Genomic DNA, 17,954 nt, shown 5'->3' on the forward strand with positions numbered 1-17,954 from the left:
GGGTATCAGACGAGCCTGTGTAAATTGAGTTTGATGACAGATGACACTCGGTCCATGTGGTTCTGAATTTTTGTTTTTTTGTGGCCTGGAAGCCTGGTTCATTCTCAAGACCACACTTAACAGCAACCTGGCAGAGCTGAGGTTTGGGGCTTCTCGTGGGGCTCCCTTGTGTGACCAGGCTATAATGAGGAGAAACGAATCTCCCCTGAATGCTACACAAACACAAAAACCCTCTGCCTGGCATGTCTGAAGCTGCAGTGGTTTGCAAAACTTCTCCCAGTCTCTGCTGAGTTTTACCCATCAGACAAGCTCTATTACAGATGAGGAAGCTGAACCCAACACCGAAGGGCCTGATTCAAGACCACATAGCCAGGCTGGCTTTCCCTTTATATCTCAACTATTATAGAACAGAAACCTGAAGATACTAGCTTTCTTACTAAAAACAACAACCATTTTAAAAAAAAACAGCAAAGAAACCTGAGATTTTATTTCCAGGATAATATTAAGATGAATCTACTTGCAGAACCCAGCAGTGTAGCTGTCATTAACTAACTAAATATGTATATATATATATATAATTTTAGGATAAAGAAATAACCCCTCTTTCTACAAAGTCGCCCCTTCCTGAAGGTCTGAACTTTGTTCATGGTTAATTAGTACCTGGCTACTGCAGTGTCCCCAATCAGCAGCTCAGGCCTGTGATATCTATACCCACAGACCTGCCTCTCAAGTACCTCGCATGCAACTGGCCCTAAAGAGGTGTCAACTCCACCACACCTGCCATTTGTATTTCCTCCTACTTCTCCTTCTCAGTGAGTGACAACAATCCACCAGTCACCCAAGCCAGAAAGCTAAGAGTCATCCAATATTTCTAAGACCCACACCATCATATCTAATCCGTCGGAGTCCTGACAGCCTTGCATCCTGAACACTATAGCCATGTTTTCATTCAGCCACCAATGGTCCAAGTGCAGAATTCATGAGTGCAACAACACTATTCAGTTGGTTTGTCTGCTCTGGGTCTTTTCTCTCCCTTTGGTTCTCCACATCATAACTAGGGCATTTTAAAGAGATTTACCTATTTTATTTGTTTGAAAAGCAGAGAAAGAGAGAAAGAGGGAGATACTCGGGGCCAGGCCAGGTTAAAGTTGGGAACTGGATCCAGGCCTCCCAGCTGGATGGCAGAATTTTAAGCACTTGAGCCACCATCACTGCTTCTCAGGCACATAAACAAAAAGCTGACTGGAAGATGAATAGCTGGGACTTGAACCAGTGCTCCAACACAGAATGTGGGCATACCAAGCAGCAGCTTAACACACTCCAGACTAATTTTCACTAAATTACATACTTGGCAAAGCCTTCAGGAACTCTGGGTGGCACAGGGGACCACTCACCTTGTTCATGACCGGGCCCATTCACTTTTCCTTATCAACTATCCCAGGGTAGTTTTCTGACGCATCAGAAAAACTGCATCCCTCACCTCCCTTAGCACACCACATCATTCTATTGCCCCCACTGTGTGTGCCTCTACTTGAAGTGCAGGCCCCTCCACCAAAGGCCAGCAAACAATTTGCTTCACAGGATCAACACATGACCTCCCCACAGGTTAGCTATGAGCCATTCCTGTCTACAGATACCACACCTGGAACATTTTTCACTAGGCACTCCCTCCTGCTCACAGTAATGAGCTGTCTCCCATAGACTTGGAAGCTTGGCTGGCAGGGACCATGTTTGTACCTAGCACACTATCTGGCACATACTAGGTGCTCTGTTACTAACAGTAAGAGAGCAGACAGTGTCAAAAGGCACTTTCATGGTTGACACCAATAATAGGGAAGTTGTGGTTTGGCTAATATATATTTTTGTGTTAATTATGGCAAACAATCAAAGCAGACACAATGCTGCAAGTTCAGGTTGGCTGTGACACGGCATACATGCTGATAAGCAGAGGGATGCAAACATGTATTAACCACTCTTCTCTAAGGGCCTGAAGCTCAGACTGCTCATCACAGAGAAGAACACAGGTTTGAGTCCTACACTATCATGTCCTAGCTTCCCTTCTCTTCTCAGCAGCTAACTTCTCCACACTCCGATTGCTCCTGTGACATATGGATGAACTCTTTATGACCATTACACTAACCACGTAAGACAGTGGTGCATCCACATTTCACAGTTGTGGAAGGTGAGGTTCAAAAAGGCTCAGTAAGTAGAGCAATAGTTCTAGGGCTCAAACGCACACAAGAACAAACCCATGCTCCTCTTTGGTGGCAGTCCAGAATAGAATCGCTGAAGTCAAAGCAGGTATACAAAGGTGCCTTGAAAAGTTCAAGGAAAAACAGCCTGAAAAGAATTTATTCTGTTGGGTCTGATGTGATAGCCTAGTGCCTAAAGTCCTCACCTTGCATGCACTGGGATCCCATATGGGTGCCGGTTCTAATCCCAGCAGTCCTGCTTCCCATCCAGGAAGCTTGCGGCCTGGGAGAGCAGTCAAGAACAGCCCAAAAATCTTGTGACCCTGAATCCATGTGGGAGACCCGGAAGAAGCTCCTGGTTCCTGCCTTCGGATTGGCTCAGTTCCAGCCACTGCGGCTACTTGGGGAGTTAGCCAGTTGACGCAGATCTTCCTCTCTGTATCTGACTTTTTAAATATATATAATAAATAAATCTTTAAAAAGATATAAATAAGTTTTTCTATCTCTCTGCCACTTTATCTTTCACACAAGTGAATACATTTTTTTCAAAGGCCAAGGGGAAGGAGTAGGAGACCACCGTTGTAGCGCAACAGATTAAGTCAAAGCTCACAATGCCAGCATCCCATATTAGCACTGTGGTTTCAGTCCCACATGTTCTGCTTCCCATTCTGTTCCCTGTTTATGCACTAGGGAAAGCCATGGAAGACAGCCCATGCCGCACCATACAGGTTAGAGACCTAGACAGAGTTCCTGGCTTCAGGTTGGCCTGGCTCTACCTATTGCAGACTTTGGACAATAAGCCAGTGGATAGATCTTTCTCTTTTCCGTCTCTCCCTTTTCCTCTGTCATACTTCTTTGTCTCTCAAATAATTTTTTAATTAAGTAAAAGGTTAATTTTGGTGGAAAAAAATGAAAGACATGGACAGTTTTATTCGTAATACATATTTCTATGAGCTTTTGAAAGACTCCATTGTTAAAAACTTTGCTTCCAATTTCTTTTCCCCCAATATTTACTTATTTAGAAAGTCTGAGTAACAGAGAGAGAGAGAGAGAGAGAGAGAGAGAGACAGAGCTATCTTCCATTGATTGGTTCACTTTTAGATGCCACAATGGCCACAGCTGGCAAGCCCAAAGCCAGGAGTCAGGAGCTTTTTCCAGAGCTCCTACATGGATGGCAAAAGTCTAAATAACTGTGTCATCTTCTGCTGCTTTTCCCGAGCCATTAGCTGGGAGCTGAGTCAGAAGTGGAATAGCCAGGGCTGACCCCCAAATGCCAGCATCCCAGGCAGTAGCTTTTCCTGTTGTACCCAACACCCAGCCTGGTTAACAACTTCTGCAGTTCCCTGACAGTTCTGTGCTTTAGGTGAGAGGATGGTAACAGGTTCAAAAGCAACTTTGCCATGGAAGTGAGCATATCATTCTCAACATACTTGGGAGATCACACCAATCATGGTAAGTGTAGATCAGCACCCAATCTGAAGCCTTCTTGGCCTTGTGAGTGAGCACTACTGAGCAGCTGTGCTCTGGTCTGCTTCCCCATCCACCGGTGACACCAGAACAGCAATGCCTACCTCCGGGGTGATGATGAGCACCAGCAGAGCAGGAAACAATTGGCACTTTTTCACCTGTGTCCCCAGTGCCTGGCACAGACTGGCACATAGTAGGCACTCAAAAATATCTGTTGAAACAATGAAAGAATCCAATCAGAGAGCGCATGCAGCAGATACTGTCAGCCGCAAGGTGTTTACTTGCAACATTTATTCAGGGGCCTGCCCATAAGGAATTCTCAAACCAAGTGCAATTTCTCCACCCACAAGTTCTCCTCCCTTGGTCCTCCCATCTGCCCTGTTTGTGGGCCTGGGCACTGTTTAATCACACTCTATCCCTTCAGGGCTTCAAAGGTGTATGTTGGGGCACTGCACTGGGAGCTGAGGTTTCTTACTCCTCACCTCTGTTTCCAAAGCATGGATCTGCCCAGGAAGCTTTTCTACTCTAGCACCAAACACTAGACTTCTCCTAGAAGGGGGAATTTAGCTTATGTTTTTTCACTGCTGCAACACTGGTCACCTTCCTCACCTAGAAGATCCTCAGTGTCTCCATTCTAATGGAAATTACTATGACCCCTGTACTATGCTTGTACTATGCTGTACTATGCTTGTTGCCAGAAAGGCGACACCTCCAGAACCCTGGACAGCGCCTGGCACAGGGCAACTGTAGACAAATTCTGTGGAACTGAATTAAAGAATGTATGAATGGTTACTGAATTCTGTACTTCTTTCTTTCTGCCATGGGGACAGGGTACTTGTCCTCCAGACATGCATCCACCAGAGACCTTGCTATGATGCTGATGTTTAGTAGACACTCAATAAACCTTGGCTGATCCACAGCTGGCAGCCAGTTCACAGCAAGAGCCTTGTCCAACAGTACCCTGCATTCCAGTGGTGCACACACTGCCTGGATCCCCTTGGTCTGGCTGTACCAAATGGCCTCTTCTCTCCCGACTCATCAGTGGTCCCTCTGCTGGTCTCTCTCTCATCCTCACGGGACTACCACATCATTAATCATCATTTTCCAGGGTGAAATGGACAAGAAGCTGACAGCCACCAGAAGGTGTTTGCTGATGGGGAGGACAGAGGGACTCAGAAAGGCAGCCAGATTAATTACAGGCTTGCTCTCAGCTGTGGGCAACAAGATCTTGATTACTCTTTCTGACGCTGCAGGCTCCTCAAGACAGATGGATGTGGGTTTCTCTGCTATTCTCTGGCTCTCCATGATCTGGAGAATCTCAGGCTGCAACGCGCAATGTGGATGGAGTAACAGGGACATAGGATAGTGAGGGTGGGGAAATGAGGCCACCTCAGGCCCTATGGCTCCTCAAGGGAGAACAATCATGGCCCACAGCTGGCATCACATAAGCATACTGTTTCCCTGGCAACAAGCAGGCTGATGCCAGGACATGGGGCTATCCCAGGAGTCAAGGAACTAAGTGCTCACAAGCTCAGTGAGTCAATCTCTGAGATTCAGTTTCCCCTGTGAAATTGAGCGGATTAGGCTAGCATGTGGAAGTCTGTAGTTCTAAGAGCTCAGCTCTATGATAACATAATATTTACCAACTATTTACTACAGGCAATATGCTATTTCAGACTCGATTGCTACTTGGAAGAACTTGCAATGAAACTCTCATGCCTATCATGCTCCCTGCCTGCAGGTAAAGAACCCAAAAGCAGAGATGCTAAATGACTTACCAAGGTCACTTAGCTGACATATGGAAAACTGGGCCATCGGCTCTATAATGTCACCCCTCACCCACCTTATCCACACAAGCACACAGTCTTACTCTGCGCACCCACATTCTCTGTGGTCCCAGAACCTAGCACATAGTTAGCACTTAATGATGGACTGTGGTTGTGACTGTTACATTGACCCATGTTCAACCCAAGAAGTGCATGAACCCTGCTCACATCTTGCCAGATCAGAGAGCCAGCAACATTATTAATGACTGTGGAAGTGCTTTTGGCAAAAAAAAAAAAAAAAATCAGCAGTTTTCCAGCTCCCAGGTGTCTGAGATGAGTTATAACAGGATAGCCAGGGATGGATTGGCATCCACACTGGAAACTGAGCCTGGTCCAACTCATGTAGACAAAGGGTTGGCAGCAACTGTCCAACCCAAGCCCGAGTTAAGGTAAGGTATTCCATGGCCACCAGGACCTAGGACCAGGCACAGGCATTCTGAATTCTCAGGCACTAATGAGCAAAAACCAAGAGGAATTCACAGCTTTCCCCCTCCAAGCTTCCTCTCTTGGAGATTTCAGACTAGAATCCCAAACATACTTCTAAACAAAGCCCCTTGGTAGAGGACAGAGCAGATGTGCCTGGCTTCCTATCTCAGCTGTACTCCCTGTCCTCTGAGAGTGTTATTTGGCTCTCAGAGACCCGAGGATTGCTACAGTCAGGACGTTTGCCTCTCCACACCCATCTCATGCTTCTCTCCCATCCTGTGCACATGCACCTGGACTGAGACCCCATCTTCCTCCAATAACATGGCCTTCCTCCACACCCGCTGGCTGGTGTGAATACACAGTCCTCTCACCTACAAATGCTGCTCTAGATCAGCCCTATCCCCACAGCTCTCCCTTCTAAAGAAGCTGGTCCTCCTTTTTCACTCAGCTTGGCTTTAGGAGACAGGCTAGTGACTGCAGGTGGAGCCTGTGCAACCCAGGGCCCATCACTTAACCTCTTGCAGCTCCCATTTTCTGTACTGTTAAGAAGGCAAATTCCATTCACACTGCAAACCTACAGGGTCGCTTAGAGGATCAAATGAGCTAATGGATGCAGAATTACTTTGCTAATGAATCAAGTTTTTCTGGAGTCCAGTACTCTAGACTGGCCAAGCACATACACACCCTTAATACTGTAAGTGGCTCATACTTTAGCCATTCAACAAACACTTCTACATGTTGACGCTGTGGCAGGTGGCTGTCCAGGTCCTGGGATAGAGTCCCTGCTTTCTTGCAGCTACCACTGAAGACATTAAAAGACTTCTATTAGATGCTAAGCAAGCCAGGTGCAGCACATACAGACAGTGAAGGAAAGGTGCAGAAGGGCCCAGAGTTTAGCAAGGAGAGACAGCTGCCCCAAAGATGATTTGAGCTATGCAGACTCTTAAGTGAGAGTAAGGAAGAGATGGGAACAGAAACCTCTAATGAGGTACAGCACCATGAGTTCCAGAATCAGAGGGAAACCACTAAAACCTGAAAGCAAAAAGAGAGCAGTGTCACTGTCCAGTCCCCCTCCTTGGGTGTGGCCTTTCAAAGACAAACACCTGTCCCCTTTCCCTCTGCATGCCTGGTCTGGGAGAAGATTTACTCCTTGAACTTCACATGGGACCTAGCCTCTTTTGTAGGAAAGGTGAGGAGCCCATAGCAGTCCAATCTCCCTTCTGCTAAGTCCCTACTTAGCAGGCTGGTGGCTGGTGGCAAGCAGATGGGAATCTGACCATTACCAAGGCAAGGTCCATGGGACCAGACAACTCAGTACAGTGAAAGACATCTTGACATTGTTCTGAGACCACCAGGCTGGATCCAAAGGGACTCAAGCTCCTGGCAAAAGCCACATGAGAACATACAAGGCTCTGAAACCCAACAGCCCAGCATTGGAACCAAGGGTATACATTTTGAGGAGGAAACCTTACAGAAGAAGTGGGCCCAACAAAATCATGTGCACAGAGGAGACAGACATGGTGAGAATCCTAGTGAGGTCAGCATTTCCACCAACCCTAGAAAAACCCAGCACTCTGTGCTCTGCTGGGAGGAGGAGAGGAGCTTTCTGCGGAGGTTCAGCCCTGTTCAGCCAAGCTTCTGCGTGCACTGCAACTGGTAGGAGTGTGGGCATGGAGGCATCTGAGTGGCAAAATAGAAGAGTCGCACATCTGATGCCAGGAAAGGACTGATTCTAGATTCAAGGGTCAGAGTCAGGGGGAATCACCCTAATGCTAGGGAGAGGAAATCTGCACTGAGAGCAACAGGGACACAGACATGGAATTCCTGACCTTGGGCTGTGTCTGCTCAGCCCAAACCAACACTCCATAACATCCATCCAGTCCACGACCTCTTTATACATGCATCACGGTGCTGGGTATCAGAAGAGAGCCCACCTTTCTCAAGTCCACGCCATATCAGGTGAAGCAGCAGTCACCCCGAATACTCAGGAACCCCTGGACCAATCTCTTAGCACACTCAGCAGTGATGAGTAAGAGGAAAGGAAGGCTAGATTCTTTACAAAGAAGGCAACAGCAAGAAGGGTGCATTCCTCCTAAGTTCAGACAAATAGACTTAGTCTATGCAGCTACAAAAGCTCAGGCCAGTCTCTGGAAATGCCCAGGGCACACGCATGCTCCATCTTGACCTCTCCCCTCTGTCCAACTCAGTTGATTGCTCCCACCTAGGCCAAGGCCAGGGCCAACAGAGAAGAGGCTGGCTGCCAGTCAGCTGCCCTGGAGAAAGCAGTTACAGGTCGGCAGTCAGTCATGTGTGAGAAGAAAATTACTATGCAATCTAAAATGTTCTCCATTGTTTGCATGCTTAACGAGGAGGCCCGATTGCTTTTACAATTAAAAAGTCCAGTGAATAACTTTAGCAACAGAGAACCTTGATTCTGTCTGTGACTAGCTCTAAGACCAGGGTACATCACACACATGCCAAGGCTCAAGGGTTCACTAAATGCTGGGCCTGTCGGGTCTCTCTGGAACATCCCTCCCTGACACAGCTGTTCTGTCTACTGAGAAGCCAGAGCTGATGGGCGTGGACCCTCCTCCCAGGCAGTCTCAGCCATCACAGGTATGGTCCACCTGAGTCTACCTGAAGCCACACACAGGCCTCAGAGAACTGCTAAATGCAAAGCTGGATCCCAGATCTTTGGAAAAAGAAGGGCCCTCCCTCAAATAAGAAAGGACCTGGTGCCCCACCCCATTCCCTTAGCTAGTCTCCCAGAGTTTAGGCACCCTGTCCATAAGCTTCTTTTTGCATTTATCACAGCTTCAGAGAAGCCTGTTGTGTGAGGAGTCAGATGGGAATAGTAGGTAGTTAGGGTTTTTCTAGCTCCCCAAGTTATTTTTTTTAATATAAAATTTTATTTTCTCCCCCCTTCCTGTGTCTCAATTTCACCAGAACACATTTCTCACAAGGCCTCAAAAGACACAGGGGCAGAATTAACATAGGAACACACCATCTGAGAGCTGCAATAATAGAAAGGGAAAGTGGCCCACCTAATCTCATCTAAAGGCCACTGTCAAGGAGATATTGTCTAAATAATCAGTTTATCATTAGAGACTGACGAAGTTAACAAGTACCACCTTTCTGAGGCTTTTTGTCTCAAAGCCAAGGGCCATTGAGAACAAATTTTTTCCTTTGTTCTTAGAGAAATTCCTTTGAGATGGGGTTTAAAACACACCATATCTACCAGTAACTCAGTTTTTTTTTCCCTCCTTCCGTCACTATAGCAGGAGGTCTGGGGTTTTTCCTTGGGACACATGATATGGGCCTCCTGCCACCATGGCAGTGTGGTGAGGTAGGTAGCTAATTCAGGGTCACGAGCTTGTAGATCACTCCCCCACCACCTAGGTATTCCCTCCAGCCCACCTATGACTCTCATCTATCACCTGACAGGGGGCGGTATTGCATTGACGCGTAACCACTCCCCTCACAAGCCCCTATAAAGGCTCATAAGAAGGCGCTCTGGCCTTGAACAGGCCGGAATCCCATATGGGCACCGGTTCTAATCCCAGCAGCCCCACTTCCCATCCCGCTCCCTATTTGTGGACTGGGAAAGCAGTTGAGGACGGCCCAAAGCCTTGGGAACCTGCACCCACGTAGGAGACCCAGAAAAGGATCTGGGCTCCTGGCTTTGAATTGGCACAGCACCAGCCGTTGCAGTCACTTGGGGAGAGAATCACTGGACAGAAGATATTTCTACCGCTCCTCTCTGACTTTGTAATAAAAATAAATAAATCTTAAAAAGCAAAAAGGAGGGGCTTGCCCTCTTGGTTGTGTGCTTCCATTGCTCTGGCACTCTGCCTCTTGGCTTCCCCAATACTTGCTTGCTCTGTGGCTTCCCATAGATTCTGAGGACAGGTAGCCCCTGAGCATGGCCCCTAAGTGTCTGTATTCCTCACTCCCTGTTCACTCCTTGGGCAGGGCAGTAAAAATGTTAATGCTAAGATGCTTTGTATTTCTAATTTGTGTACTGTAGGGAGTTCCAGGCGAGGTGAGTCCTAGCAGTAATGGAATGTGGGCAGAGAAGCTAGGGAAAGGTGAATGTCTACAGTTTTGTAAGTATGTCCAGGTTATTCACTGTATGTCTCTTAGGATAACTTATATTGTTGGGACGTAGGTCTTCAGTTTAACGGTTGAACTTTAGGATAACGACCATTTGTTCCTCTTGGGGTTTCAATTGATTGGATTGCCATATGGACTTGTGGTTTGCTATTTCTAGTGGGCCCTATTTCACCAAACTTGCTAATAATGACTCCTTAATAAAACTTAGACATGTCTGGAGTGATCTTGCTCGCACCCCACAATAGGCAGGAGCCCTTTTTCCCCCTAAATAAATCCCACTTTGCAAACTGGAATTGTCTGCATAAAAATTCTTCTTTCATGTGAGACAAGAAACAAGGCTGCGAACAAGTTTTGCACCAAAACATCTTACAACACTGTCACCTCCCCTCTGCCAGGGTCCAGTGATGTCACAGAAACCACAGGCAGGGCTGGGAAGTCACAGGACAATCTGGAGGACAGATAGCCTTGACTTCCTGACCTAACCAAGGAGTTGCCCTTGCACTCAACACCCACCACCCCACCTGGACCCTGGTGAAGAAGCCTCCAGCTGCCAGAGGGAGGAGAAAGAACAAGAAGGCAGCACCTCCTCCAACAGGGGCTGCATGCACTGGGCTCTCCCCACTCCTGCTGGGCTCCGGCAACCACCTGGACATTCAGATTTGCTGCATCCCCTCGAGGAGCTTCCTGGAAGGTTCTTGTGTGAAGGGTAATATAGCACTCACCTGGGAACTCAGGCTACCTGCAGCAAGGAAGCTGCTTTCACAAGGCAGGGCAGCCTGTGGCCAGATGAGAGAACACTGCAGGAAGACAGAAGCCAGAAGGCATTTGTGGGCCCCTGGGATGGAAGCAGGACCTTGCAAGACTTGGACCAAAAGCTGAGGCCAGAGGCGTGCACTGGGTGGGAAGAAACATTGCCAGGCATGTGCTGCGGAAAAGGGAGGGATGTATAAAGGTTCGTGGCCAAATGCATCCAACAGGAGCCCACTTGTGTTGAGCTCAGATTCTAGCAAGCCTGGGATGCCAAGGTTAAGGGGTCTGGACTTTATCCTCTAGGCAATAATCAGCCAATGAATGTTTCTAGGTAAGGAAGGGTCTGGAGCAGAGCTGTGCTTCAAGGAAATCAGTGTGACTAAGGAGTTGCAAGAAAGCCTGGAGAGGTTAATGGGCACTTGCCCTCCTGTGTGCGGAATGCTGAGTGTGGCAGCAGCCGATATTGAAGGGAACTGACCCAAGGCCACCTGGACATCAGAGTCCAGGGGTTTTCTCACAAGCTAGGCAGACTAGTGTCTGAGCAACAGAGTGTGGGTTAGCAGAGCATCCCGTGTGGATCTGCAGGGAAAGCAGACCCAGCCAGCAGCGGTGCTGATCTTCAGGAGGACAAACAGCATCACACTTATTGCCAAGTCTGGATCAGCCCAGCCTGTAGCAAAGGGTCTAGACTAGAAGACCTGTGCTCCCACACCTGTCTTTGCCACTTGTCCCATATGCCACCAAACTCTCTGTGTGCCCTGGTCTCCAAACAAGAGGCACTTACGAGAGTCATTCAAACCTCAAAGACAGCTGCTGCAGAGCAGACACTGCGGCTCAACGAGTTATGCAGTCACGTGGGGTACTCACATCCCATCTTGGTGGCCCTGGTTCAGGCCCTACTGAACCACTACTCTGAACTTCTGATTCAGCTTCCTGCTAAATGAGCCTGGAAAGACAGCAAGATGATGGCCCAATTATTGGGATTCCTGTCATTCCTGTGGGAGACCCAGATGGGGTTCCTAATTCCTAGATATGGTCTGGCCTAATGTTGACTGCTGAGACCATTTGGTGAATCAACCTGTAGCTGTGAGTTCTCTTGCTCTCTCTGTTTCTCCATCGCTGTTTCAAATAAATCTTAAAAACAAGAAGATGTAACATGTGAGCCATGTTTTGGTAACACAGCCTCAAGAACTGTGGAAGGCTTCTCTCAAGGCTGATCTCTGACTTGGTTAGTTCTTTATGTTGCTTCCCCAACCCACCCCAGCATTCTACTCTGTGTTTTATGTTCCAGAACACATAACTCTCTGTGTCTCAGACTGATTGAACAGATGAGTGATTTACCTTTGTTTTCTATAAAACTCCTGAGACAGTGTTTTCCACCTAGTTGCAGTTCAATAAAGGGATGATTGATTAATTAATAAAAGTGAACCTGAAGATTTTTAATCCTTACGGTTTTCCCCCTTCTCAGTGACTCAGCTGAATACCAACATACTTGCACCAAAACAACCAAGCCCTACCCACTCCCTCCACTCACCAACTTCAGCAGGATTCCACCTAGCAGGAGGCAGTTGAGGGCTGTTGTCCTGCCAGTTGTTGGCTCTAAGACTTTGGGCAAGTGATTGACCTCTCCAAACTACAGTTCCCGCAGCCAGGAAAAGGTGCTGGATATACCTAAGGCTGCTTTCCAAAATGAGTGTGATCTTAGCAGTGCCCCTGCAAGGAGCAAGTGCTCAAGACCTGACAGCTGCCATTGTGACTGTCGTTATTATCGTCCCAGCCAAATCGCCACGATTTGGGGGGAATGGTATTTTGTACAGATTTTCCATTAGTGAGGACAATTATGAGTGCTCTGTGACAACCCATGGATTAAGCTTCACATTGCTTTCAACTGGAGAAGCAACTGGACCCTCAAAGGCAACTTCACAGCCCCAATATGGAATGGCATCTGGGGCTGGGGGCACTGAATGAGTCAGTCGCCCTTATGGTGCTAAGCCAGCGTTAATGGTGCAAGTGAATTACAAACAAGGCCCACCTGCTGTGCTCAGCAACAAAACCCAGCAGGAGGGTAATTGCCCAGAACTTGAGCACAGGGGTACACAGCGGGCATGGAACACATTAACCAGGGGGAGAATAACTTTCAATCACTTCCCTTTTCCACAAGACCCAAGGAGAAGCCGGAAGGCGCCAGACGGAGGGACTCCAGAGCAACAGGGAAAAGGAGCTTCCAAGTGAACATGGATCTGAGGACAAAGAGGGTCTCCTCACAGGTCACACACAGCCTGTTCCACAGGTGAGCATGGATGCTGTGATACCCAGCCTCAAAGTCCAAAAGGGGACAGGTAGGCAGCATCCATGATAGGAGAGATCAGAGCAAGGCTGGCAAGGCAGCAGCAGAAAGCAGGCTGCTTTTCACACATCCGGATCACACATGTGTATTACAGGGCTGCTGCATGTGCAAAGGAAGGTCCTAGATACAAGACATCCTCCAACGTAGGAAGCCAAGCACAGACAGTAGTCACCCATCACAAGCTAAGAACTGCGTTCACACACAAGGCACAGGCACCAGGCAGAGAACGCTAAGCCCTGCCCTGGTGGGCTTAGAGGAGGCTTTGCATAGAAAAAGGTATCCTTACACACACAAATATACATACACACTATACTCCACTTATGCATGCACAAATGCTCACATATACACCTATACATATACATAAATGCATGCATGCGTGCATATAACACACACCGTGCACATTCATATACCACATCCATACACATGCCTACAGACACACTTTGATTTTAGGCACCTAAAAGAGAAGAGGCCCAAGACTGAAATCTCCACTGAATTATCAACATGCTAGAAACCAAAAAGGAGAAGACAAATTCAGGCACAGGACAGATAGCAACCCTTTTCAACAATGGCAAGATGCTGCTTGGGGCATCCAACAGCCTGGATTCAAGTCCCTGCTCTGCTCCTTATTCCAACTCCTCACGAATGTGCACCCCAGGAGGCAGCACGTGACCGCTCAAGTACTTAGGCTCCTCCACCCATGTAGGAGACCTGGGTGGAGTTATCAGATGCTGACTTAAGCCTGGCCCAGCTCCAACTACTGTGGGCATTTGGGGAGGAAGCAAGAGAATGGGAATCTTTTGGTGGAGGGAACTGAAGCTGGAAAACACCTCTTGCTCAAAGACCAGGGCAAGGGCTGTACAGGGGAATGCACGTTACCAATCACTTGCTCTGCTTCTGTGAAGTCGCTGCATCAGAACCCACAGCCACCCAGGAGGCCCAGGTCTGAGCCCTTCTTCAAAGAAGAGAAGGAAATTCAGACAGGTGAAGTGGTCAGCTGAATGTGGCTCAGGCTCTGCCTTTGCCTTCCCTGGAACATTCTCCCCTTCACCTTCTTCTGGGCCTGGACTCTGCTCTCTAATCCTTGGGCCCTTAACCTATTTATTCTGTTGTTTATTTCCCACAGTGCTTAGTACTTCGTAGCTTACTGCATCATTAGTGGTATTTCTTGCTTACTGCCTTATTTACTGATTATATTTCTTATTCACATAGGCTTTCCCAGAGAGAACGGCTAAAATTTAGGTTCACTGAGTGTCAAGCTGCAGAACAAAGGCTGTCACATAGTAGGTGCTTAACACACTTACTGAATGCATGCAGGCACTGTCTGACTAGGGAGTGGCATGGAGATGGAATGCTCAGAGTGGGTGCATCTTGGGGACAGGCCATGGCCACACAGCACATAGGTCCCACACCATCTTATCAACTGCACTGACAATTCACAGTCAGGCGGTGTTAGACACTTTCAGCTTGTGATGTTCTTTTTTTTTATTTTTTTTAACATTTTATTATTATTATCATTTTATGATACAGTTCCATATTCCCTTATCCCCTCCCCAATTCTCTCCCCCCCGCTAGTTCCTCTATATCATTACTAACATATAGTTCTTCATACTCAGTCATGTGTTCATCATTGCGGGCAATGGCAGAGTCCAGGATTCTATTGTCAAGATATAGTAAACAGTTTCATTGTAAGTCCATCTTTGTCTGGAAGCAGAAATGCATACTACACTGCATCCTCACATCTGGATGTTAGTCCCCATTTCACAGCTACTGTACATCCCCTTAAATGAAAAGTCATGATACAAAATCAACAATAAAGAAAAATCGAAATTTACAATGCCATGAAGTTAAATAACATGTTACTAGATATGACAGTCTCTATTATACAGCTACTATACAGCTTGTGATGTTCTGACAGCAACCAAGACGAGGTAAGGAGAGGGACTTCTGAATATCAAGGAGTTCTTGTTCTGGATGTACAAGGAGAAACCAAGGCCACGACTGGCTGTGTATGAGGAGAGTTGATACAAAGGGCACTCAGAAGCAGCATAGCGAGGATCCTCGTAGTCTGGAAAGCCATGAGGGAGGGCGAGCATATGCTCCGTGTTCAGAAAACGGATCCCATAAGCTCAGAGCTGCAAGGGACCTTACAGAGAGCCCAGTGGGGCTCCTTATACCCACTGATGGTCACTTAATCAAGGTCAAGAGTTTGCACCAGAAGATGTTCTAAATCCCAGGTCATGTGCCTGCCCCATTAATGTCACTTTCATGACATTCTAGTGCTGCTCACTAAGACCTCTTAAACATCTTCTCCAAGCCAGTGCTGGACTGAGTGCTGGGCACAGCTGTGTGCAAGACAGATAAGGTATGTTGGGGAAGACACAGACATAGCCATCAAGTCCAAATCCAAAGCAAACAGGGTTATCATGACGAAGTGTTTCTCATGGTTGCCATGGAAACAATAAGCCAGGGTACTCAAGCCAGAGGGAGTTCCTCAGAAGAAAAGATATTCCAGTTGAGCCTGAGAAAAGAGGAGGGACAGGAAGACAGTGCAATCACAGCCTAACAGGCAGAGTAATAGGGATCTTTGGGGCAGTGGGGTGGGGGTTCTGCAAAGGGGATGAGGAAGGAATGTTAGAATGAGCAGGACCTTGAGTGGGTAGGACCCCAATTACCAATGGCTCCAGTACAAGCAGGCTGAAAAGTCTGAATTGCAGCCTAAGAATACTGTAGAGCTGTGAAGGTGTTGTCAGGTGAAGGGTGACACCAGACAATAAGCATTAAAGCTAGATTCTTCCATCAGCATTCAGATGGTTCCAAGCTTGCTTCCTACCTGTCCATGGTGCTCTGCCATATCTGAGCTCTTGAGTAGCCATTTGTTTCCCAAACTGGGACCACTTTTCTAGGTGCTAACCTTAGCTCTTCCTTAAAAAAAAAAAAAAAAAAAAAAAGATTGAAGGCCTGGCGCAAGGCTCAGTAGTCAAATGCTCACCTTGAATGGGCTGGGATCCCAGATGGGGTGCTGGTTTGTATCTCAACTATTTCACTTCCCATCCAGCTCCCTGCTTGTGGTCTGGGAAAGCAGTTGAGAATGGCCCAAAACTTTGGGACTCTACACCCATGTGGGAGACCCTGAAGAAGCTCCTGGCTCCTGGCTTTACATAGGTTCTATTGCAGCCACTTGGGAAGTGAATGAGTAAATGAAAGATCTTTCTCTCTGTCTTTCCTTCTATCTGTAAATCTATCTGTCCCATAAAAAAATCTTAAAAAAAAAAAGAATAAAAGCAATATTTATTTATGTCAAAGGCAAGTCACAGAGAGACATGGAGAAAGGAGGAGAAGAGATCTTCCATCTGCTGGTTCATCACTTCGCAATACCCCCAACAGCCAGGGTGGGACAAGGTAGAAGCCAAGAGCCTCTATCTGGGTCTCCCACCTGCAGGACAGAGATCCAAGTACTGGAGCCATCACCAGCTACCTCCGAGATGCACTAGCAGGGAGGGAGCTGGATCAGAAGTACAAAGTTGCCAGAACATGAACCAAGGTCTCTTATACGGGATGTGACAACCCAACAAGATAGGTACCCTCTGCCCCTGACCCCACCTCTTCTAAAGTCAAGGGTCACCTTAGATAGAAATGATAAGAAAGGAACAAGAAAACCTAATTCCAGGCACAGGCTTATCACACTTACTTTAAAAGACATCATGGAGAGGCAGCAAGAAGTGGTAATAAAAACAGGGAGTCTAGGGACAAATTCCAGCTGTACCACCACTAGCTGAGCGATCACAGGCGGGCTCCTTAACTTCCCCTCCCCACCTTAATCCCACACCACATTTGAAAAATGGGGATACTATATAGCATGTCTGCCTGAGTCATGAGGGTTAAATGAACCAGGATTTGTTAAGGAGCTTAGAAGAGGACCTAGCACACAGTAAGTGCTACATAATTGATAAATTACTCCAAATGTATGCATGAAGCTATTGATGCCATCATTGGGAACAAGATAATTGGGGGTAAGGGAAGGGTGGCTCTGCAGGTAAAAGTGGGGCCAGGAGCAAAACAGAAACTTTCTGCAGGGTGGCCCTTGCTCGCTCTGCACGCTTGCTCAAAAAAACTCAGAGGGGCCAAGCAGAGAAAACAGATTAAACGCACTCTCCCCTCAGATCACCAGAGAAATAATTACCGTGGATGTGAGTCTTCTTTAGGAAGTACTGTTTACTTCTGAAACAGAGCGATGGCATTGCCAATGGCTTTGATGTCTGTGCAACTGGACTGGCCTCTGCCTGATGAGGAGATGGTGCTGCTTTCCCTACCAGGCCGTCTGCGAAGCCCAGCATTCACGGCACATTTGTTATGCAGCTTAGTATAAGGTGTATGAATAAAAAATCACCTGCTCAATCAACACTGCTCAGCCGGAGAGGCTGGGAAGCTCCTTGCTCTGCCTGTGAAAGAGATTTGCCAGGCACCAGGGGGAGAAAAAAGTCTGTCCCATCAGGGCACTCTGACATTGCATTTCAACAGGCAGGCTTCCTGCTTCCACCTACTACTGAAAACAATACAGCCCAAACACAGGCCACCTGCCTCCCAGGAGCACCAGCTCCATGCCTGCCTCCTGCCTCTCCCCCAAACCTGACTGTCCTAAGAAGACATCTTCGCAAGCCCACACTCCCTCTTGCCTGCTCTCTTTCTTGCCCTTTCTGCATCTTCTCTTTCTCTGCTGTCGCCACTGCAACTGGGGAGACCCAAGGACACCGTAGGGCAGATGCTGTTTGACATTAGCTTGCTCTCCTGCGGCAGGCTTCCTGGGAAACTTCCAGGAGAGCGACCCCTGACCAT

The 17,954-nt window shown here is 47.5% G+C and overlaps 1 protein-coding gene across 1 annotated transcript in view; it reads right to left on the reverse strand.

Moving 5' to 3' along the window:
- GRIK4 (glutamate ionotropic receptor kainate type subunit 4) overlaps positions 1-3,876 on the reverse strand; it is a 297,510-nt gene extending 293,634 nt beyond the window's left edge. The window contains exon 1 of the mRNA XM_040976817.1: positions 3,764-3,876. The gene's annotated coding sequence lies outside the window, so the exon portion shown is untranslated. The remainder of the gene's footprint in view (positions 1-3,763) is intronic.
- Between the last annotated feature and the right edge of the window lie 14,078 nt (positions 3,877-17,954).

This window comes from Ochotona curzoniae, unplaced genomic scaffold (assembly GCF_017591425.1).
Source record: "Ochotona curzoniae isolate NIBS_2020 unplaced genomic scaffold, NIBS_Ocur_1.0 contig_2723, whole genome shotgun sequence".
NCBI lineage: Eukaryota > Metazoa > Chordata > Mammalia > Lagomorpha > Ochotonidae > Ochotona > Ochotona curzoniae.